The sequence below is a fragment of the Geospiza fortis genome, unplaced genomic scaffold, assembly GCF_000277835.1.
Source record: "Geospiza fortis unplaced genomic scaffold, GeoFor_1.0 scaffold399, whole genome shotgun sequence".
Classification (NCBI taxonomy): Eukaryota; Metazoa; Chordata; class Aves; order Passeriformes; family Thraupidae; genus Geospiza; species Geospiza fortis.
In genome coordinates, this window is record NW_005054560.1 from 685,944 (window position 1) to 693,915 (window position 7,972).

General features: G+C 41.0%; 1 protein-coding gene across 1 annotated transcript in view; it reads right to left on the reverse strand.

Annotated features, from left to right (window-relative positions):
• LOC102044661 (rab GTPase-activating protein 1-like) overlaps positions 1–6,130 on the reverse strand; it is a 101,254-nt gene extending 95,124 nt beyond the window's left edge. Inside the window, exon 1 of the mRNA XM_031064146.1 lies at positions 6,019–6,130. The gene's annotated coding sequence lies outside the window, so the exon portion shown is untranslated. The remainder of the gene's footprint in view (positions 1–6,018) is intronic.
• Positions 6,131–7,972: the final 1,842 nt, after the last annotated feature.

Sequence of the window (7,972 nt, forward strand, 5' to 3'; positions counted from 1 at the left end):
TGCTGAACACAGATGCACAGAGAAGGATCCTTATTACAATGTAAATAGAAAAGGTAATACTAAAAATCCTTTGAATGAAACAAGGCAACAATATTTACTAGCACTGCTCCTTCAACCCAGGAGCAAAGAAAATAAACAACTCAAAATAGGTGAAAAATAATTCTTCACTGATTGTGTTTATCCTCTAATTGGCAAATAGATTTCTGCAGGAACAAAAGAGATTTGCTCTCTGACAAATAATTACACCGGGACAAACACTGAAACTTCCCATTTGTACATCTAAGGAGTTACTAAGGATTGAAAAATGTGAAAACATGCACAGTGAGGTGACTACCTGAAAAGACATGCTGAAATAAAATGGAAATGAAAATATAAAAAACCAAAACCCTATGAAAATTAGACTTTCAGCACTAAGCAGCAGCTCTGCTGAAGCATAACCCATCACTCACAGCTTATCATGGGCATAGAAGCTGCTGGTTACAGAAGAGCAGCTTAAAGGGATTTCCATATTTCAATATACAGTAACAAAAAGTAAAATACTCCCATAACAGAGCCCACTCAGTGTTAGCATTGCTGGAATGCAGTTTGTTATTCTCTCTGCTAATGTGGGTACCAAAAAACGCACACTGTAACTAAAACAAAGTGTTTGGTGTCCCAGCAAACCAGCTATCACAATGATCCTGCACCTAAAACCTTCAGGCAAGACCAGGATTGGGGAAAAAACTACAAATCTCATTCACAAAGGGATAAGTATTTAATAACACAATAGATCCTGATACAAGTGATGCACATCCTTCTGCAAGGCCTCATCTTACTGAGAAACACTAACAGCAACTATGAACCTCTGAGAAGTAATTCTACCATTTTCTGAAAAACATTTGTGTGTTTTCCCAGTCTGCCCAGTCCCAGCTCACCTGATTGATTTTCCTGCACCACGCTCCCTGTTCCCCATTAGAGTCACAGTGAGTGGTTGTTTGTTAAATAGGCATTACTTTAATCAGAAAATCAAGGAAAACACATCTCATGTTAAATTCTGCACTGCACACACTGCAGAGAGCTGAGAGGATTAATTCTGCCAGGTGCTCTGATTCCCTGGAGCCTCAGGCTGTGAGCATGGACAGAGCCTGGAAGCAGGCACTGAGCACTACTCAGTTATGCATTGTAACACTGAGGTGAGCTCTTCAAACACAGCTGGAATTTGCAGAGTATTTAAACAGAAAGCAGGCAAGAAGCAGCAGTTTTCCCAAAGACTGCCCAAAATTTGCTCTGTGAAAATCCAGCTTAAGTGGTGTCCTCAAGTGAAATCTCCAGTCTTAGAATCTGAAACTCTTTTCATTCCTTATCACCACTGTCAGTCTTGAAGTTTATTTTTAGGTACTTTGTCACATAAATGTTCTGCAACAGAAAAAGTTCCCATCTTTCCTGGTTTCCTACTGTTCTGAAGAGGAGATAAAGAGTTGGAACAAAAACTGGCAGACCTGTTAAAACGAGGCAGTGAGCTTTTAATGATTTTCCTTTTTATCTGACAGCTCAGATCATCTCTCATTTCAGTGGAAAATGAAGAAAATGCTCTTCAGTTTTCTGCCCTCTCACTTGAGGACAGACCCTTCCCAGCCATATTCAAAAATCCCATTCTTCAAACTTCTTGCTTTCACTTTAGAATAAAGGCACAAGTACCCAGCACCTCTGGTAAAAGTTATTCTAGCAATACAAAGCTGCCACATTATTAATTCTAACACAGATTATTACTTTTTATTCCCGATGGAATGACAATTTCATAAGCAAATTAATTAGGCTTTAACAATATTTCTTGAAAACCCACATACTGGAGAAAACAGTTTATTAATCATAAATTCAAGGTTCAGTCAGACCCAAACAGATATCTGTCACATCCACACTCATTTAAGAAAACTATGAGAGGAGAACTGGAAATGCTGGAAATCTCTGCCTGGAAATCTCCCCAGCAGTTGTGTCTGATCTCAATACTGGCACAAGTAGGTATAAACCCTTCAGTGTAATCAGTAAATTTATGAATAATTCCATGTTGAAGACTGGATGTGGCTGTTCTAGCAGAAAGCAAAGCTTCCCAAATCCTTCTTTGAACCAATGAACACATGAAGGAATGAGGGAGTCACTAAGACCACCAGGATTTTTATAAACCCTTCACCAAGATCCCAAAGGCTTTTTGGGGAACTGAGCTGCTACAGAACATCCCCTCAATCACTCAAATAATTGATTAAAGGAGAGAAAGCCAAAGGTAGGAATAAAGTCAGTTCTAACCCAGAGAGTGAAGGTGAGGTCACTCACAGAACCCTGCAGAAAGATGTGCTGCAAATATTCACAAACCTTAAAGAACACATAAAAATAGCACAATAAAAATAAAAATACATAAAAATAGTAAAAATAAAAACACATAAAAATAGCACATAGGCTACTGATGAGACAAAGTTGTTTGGAGCAGGGAATTAGAAAGTGACTGCAAAGCTGCTATGTAGAACATGTTCTATCAAGAACAAGTGGCTGGGTGACAGAGGTCATTAAACTCCAGGTAAACACAAAATGCTTCACAGGAAGAGCAGCCCTCAACTTGATGGACACACAGAGAGGTCTCTAATCAAAGATCAGAGAATCCCAGAATGGTTTGGGTTGGAAAGGACCCTAAAGCCCATCCAATTCCACCCCCTGACACGGGCAGGGACCTTCCACTGTCCCAGCTTGCTCCAAGCCCTGCCAGCCTGGCCTTGGACACTGCCAGAGCTGCAAGGATGGGGCAGCCACAGCTTCTCTGGGCAACTTCTGCCAGGAAAAGAATTTCTTCTCAACATCCCATCCAACCCTGCCCTCAGGCAGTTTGAAGCCATTCCTTTAGCCTCTCACTCCAGGTCCTTTTCCAAAGTTCCTCTTCAGCTCTTTTGGAGCCCGTTTAGGCACTGGGAAGGGCTCTAAGGCCTCTTCTGGATCCTTCTCGTCTTGCATTTTAAAAATGGGGGTTAAGTTTCCCCATCTTCACTCAGTGGAAACTTACAGGATGCCCATAACTAAAATACAATGGACAGCAGCTTAGCAACTTCACCTGCCCATTCTCTCAGAGTCACAGATGCATCTCATCAGGTTCTGTGGTCTTTCAGGCTCCTTAGATCATCTCAAGCCTGATCTTCTCCTGCACTGGGCAGTTTTTCATTCTCTCTGTCCCTGCTTTTGCCTTCTGTGGCCTCAGCAGTGATGTTGGAGCACTTGCCAGTGCAAACAGAGGCAAAAAAGTCATCAAGTACCTCAGCCTTGTCACGTTCCAAGTTGAGAAGGTTTGCCCTTTCCTTCTGGACAGGAAGGAACATTTTCTCCCACATTGTCTCTAATCTTAGTTTTAACACAGATGTACCCGTGGAATATTTTCTTGCCATCCTTCACATCCATGGCCAGGTTTAATTCTATCAGGGCTTTAGTTTCCTAAACCTGATCCCTGTCTGCTTGAACAATTTCTCTGCAGTCCTACCAGACTAGGTGCCCTTGTTTGCACCCTCTGTAGGTTTCCTTTTGCTTTGAGTTTGTCCAGGAGCACCTTGTTCATCCACACAGGCCTCCTGGAGTTTTTGCATGACTTTCTCTTTACCAAGGGTGCAGCACTTCTGAGTTTCAAGATCCTTCAAGAAAAGAAAACTAACTGTGGCATTCCCATTCTCTGAACAGAGAGACATAATTCTCTCTCCCAGGATTTTTCCTGGAGAAGCTCAGAGAGAAAAGAAAACAATCCTTATCTCTATTCACTGCTCCTGTTGTTTGGCACATGTGGAATGTGTTATGGAGATTGTTTACCCAAAGTGATTCATCAGTTGGAATCTTCTGAGGGTTTTTTTGTTTCCTTGGCCAATTGGGTCAAAGCTGTGTCCTGACTCTCCCAGTAATGGTTTTCTATATAGCATCTTTTATATAGTATAATATGTCTTTACTATAGTTATAATATTGTATTAATGTAATATAGTATAGTTTTAATAAAGCATTGTTCAGCCTTCTGAATCATGGAGTCAGAGCATATTACTCCTGACATTGAGGGCACCTTGATACAATAACTAACAGCTACAGCAACTTCCTCTGCAGGAGCAGGAGAGGCTTTCAGAGCAAGGAAAGCCCCCAGATTCAGAAAACACGCACAGTTATTCACATTTCCTACAGAAAGGAAACAACCCAGGAAGGTCTGTGCCCCGCTGAAGCTGCCTGCTGGACAGATAATTCCTCTAAGTTGCTTCCAGTTTGAACAGATTCACTTCTCTACTTGTCCTTTATTAAACAAAATAGACTGAGATACCTTAATGAAAAAGAATTTTTCTTTTCAAAGAATGTTCCCAAATTCTTTCATCATCCTCACAGAACTTTACAGATTCTTTCCAATATAGAATAGATGTCTTTAATTGTGGACACTGTAACTAAAAGCAGCTGCAAAACACTGAGTTGCTCAAGTCAAACTGATCCTACAGGAGGTTCATCCATCTCCACATCCTTTACACCTCATTATTTACCATCCCCCTTTCTCTGTGTCACCAAAATATCTTCATGAGAAAGGACTTTCTGATTTCTTCCAGGTGACCTACCAGAGTACATGGAATGGATAGGGATGGAAGAAGGGATATTCCTAATGCTTTGACTGAAATCCATTTATTCAGTGCTTGTTGAGGAACCTGCTGGCCAGTCTTTAACTCCCTAATGTGCATCTTGTTCATGCTCTAACTTGTCCAGCATTTATACATTCTGAGCTTGGCAGGCTACAGGAGCTACAGAATTCCAGTCAAAACACCTTTGCCCATGGAACCTGTACTTCTGGCTTTTTGTGTTAGCTTGTCATGATCCATTTTCAGTAAACTCCCAGGCCTTCATTATAACATACTTCTCACATTTAATTCTTGAAACCTGAATTCTCCCATCATTGTTCACTTAACTGGTATCAAAATGACAAGCCCACAATTACATGCATTGTTATTCTTTTCACAGACTGGCACAGGAACTGTTTCCTGTAGCCCTCTAGAGCCCTTCCAGATTAGGAAGAAATCACTACCATTGCTTGAGAGTTCTCTTTTGTAATTTTGTATTTCTTTTAAACAGTGAATTGCTCACAACACTGAATCCCAGTAGGTAAGCATATATTTAATAGTCATCCAAATTATTATTTGAATAGGAGTTTGTATCACCAGAGAATTTATCTGGGGAACAGGAAAATGTGTCATTATACCCCAAAGGCTGAACACTTTTTTCTGCTTGCTATGACAACTCCATTTCTAGTAATCAGCAGGAGGTGGAAACAGCAACAAGGAAGAGGAAGGGAAAAGGAAATGGCTCTGCTTAAGGCAATCATTCATTCTATATGAACAGAATGAATTCTACATTATATAATATTCTACATGAATTTCATGGATTCTAGAAAAAAAAAAGTGAAACAAAAACTGACTGCCAAAACCGCAGCAACATCTTCAACTGACAGGCAGAATAGTCCCTGCTTGGGTGCAATATTTTACCTTCTGGATCTCTCTCAAACAAAAAGAAACCTGTCTGTACAAGATGGACAAACCTATTGATTTAGTACCTCAACTTTCCTATGTGCAAATTGGAAAGCTTAAAGAGTGTTTTTCATTGGAGGTGATCTGGCAGCTGTGAGTGAAAAGCTCTGCTCACACACACTGCTTGTGGAACGGTCAAAAACTTGTTCTCCAGGTAATTATCTACAGACATTCTGGTTTAACCTCACAGCAGAGCTTGCTCTGAGGATCTGTTTCTCCTCCTCTAGAAATCTCTCCACCTCAGAGCAAAGAGGAGCTCCTATACCACTCCCTCTGAAGTGGAGGCTCAAGCACCTTAGGAGGCACCAAATGCAAGGCTGTAAAAGAGAATGCAGAAACACCACAGTCTCCACATGCAATCTAAATAAAGCTTTAAAATCTTACTGATTAACAACTTGGACCAGAACAGGGTTAACAGGGCAAAAGAAAGTCATAAAATATGGAACTTTAAAATTGAGAGTACTGACTGTACCTTACAGATTTTGTACAGAGATTCCTGCCCATCTCCTTCTGTATCCTTAAAATAATCATGTGCTGGATATGTACGATGGATGTCTCGTTTGATGACACTCTCCTGAGCAGAATCCTGTTTAAAAAAAAGAAAAAAAGAGAAAAATCCTGACACACGAACCCATTAACAGTATAATTAAATGTAACATTATAGAAAATTCAACATGTACTCAGTATGGATACATTAGATAACTGCTTTACTGACTTCTCCAAAAATGCTTTGAGAAGAAAAGGAAAATCCTTTGTAGTCTCTTATGCAGTTATAGCTCGACAGTTGAACAAGAGCAACATGACATGTTTTCTGTCCTGCAGGCTTAAGGTTCAGCTTTAGAACTCTGAGGAAATTACCAGTTCTTTTATTGTTGGTGAGTTTTTAGCACAGATCACATACTTACCATGTTGTTCTGGCAGTAAAAAAAAACCAAAAAAACCAAAACCCAAACAAACAAACAAAAACCTGCCAAAAAAAACCAACCCAAACCAACAAACAAAAAAAAACCACCAAAAAAAACCCCCAAAAAACGACCAAAAATTAGGCTGTCTCTGTCTTGCAAGCTTAAAGCTACTAATATGAAATGCTATATGTATGAATCTACCATAAAAAGTGTTAATTAAAAACTCATAAAGGATTTCTGTAAAAAGATGGGAGTCACTGCAGACAGACCTAAAGAACAACACTGTGTGGATGAGGAAGTTGTACCAAAATGTCAGAGCTGGAACTACAACAGTTAATTATCTTCAGGTTCCAGTGAGCTGTACTTTCAGGTTGGCAAATATCAAATGGTGCTTTTCTCCATTACTTTTGTAATACTAAAGGAAAAACCAACAAAACCTTCTCCTGCAACCTGGAATATAAATCCCTTACAAATAACTTTTATCTTCAAAACAGAGTATTTCTGTTACAGAAAAGCTTCTACACTCTCAGACTGTGTCTTGTTAACCAGGATTCTCCATTAAAAAAAGCTTCTCTACACCTGCTGGAGTCAGCAACCAGGTAATCTCCTGAATTTCAGTGTTTTTTTAATTCCATAAAGTCTCCACAGCGAGCCTGTGCCACACAGTAATGCAGCTGCCAGGTAGGCTTAGCCGGAAGTCTGCAGCAATTCCCAGCTCCAGTTCCTCTCTGGATCCAAAACACCCCAAGGAGACACTCCAGAGGTGATGATCCTAGCCCAGAGATGACAGCCACTGCTGCATTTCTCCATCCCCTTCAATGGCAGCTAAAGAAATGGCTGCAAGAAGCTCCAACATCACTTTGTGCTGTCTCCCTAAAGTTGATGGCTTCTCTGAATCTTGGCTATCATTGATTTATCGAATTACAATATTCTCACATTCAGTGATCTCAACTGTGGCTTTCCCTTTGTTTGACATTAATACCTTTAGTACCAGAAAGCAACATGATTGTATTTTGTGAAGCCACAGAACCCCAGAATGGTTTGGGTTGGAAAGGACCCTAAAGCTCATCCAATTCCACCCTCCTGCCATGGGCAGGGACACCTTCCACTAGCCCAGGTTGTTCCAACCCCTGCCAGCCTGGCCTTGGGCACTTCCAGGGGCAGCCACAGCTTCTCTGGGCACCCTGTGCCAGGGCCTCACTGCCCTCACAGGAAAGGAATTCCTTCCCAATATCCCATCTGACCCTGCCCTCTGGCAGTTTGAAGCCATTCCCTTGGCCTGTCACTCCAAGTCCTTTTCCAAAGTCCCTCTCCAGCTCTCTTGGAGCCCCTTTAGGCACTGGGAGGAGTTCTAAGTCTTCCCTGGATCCTCCTCCAGGCTGAACGTCCCTGGTTCTCTCAACCATCCTTTCCTCACAGGAGAGGTGTTCCAGCCCTCTAAAATGCCAGGCTCATTTTTATATGCTATGAAAGGGTATAAAGAAAGGTGGTATTTTCATTATGCCAACTGGTACCACTGGA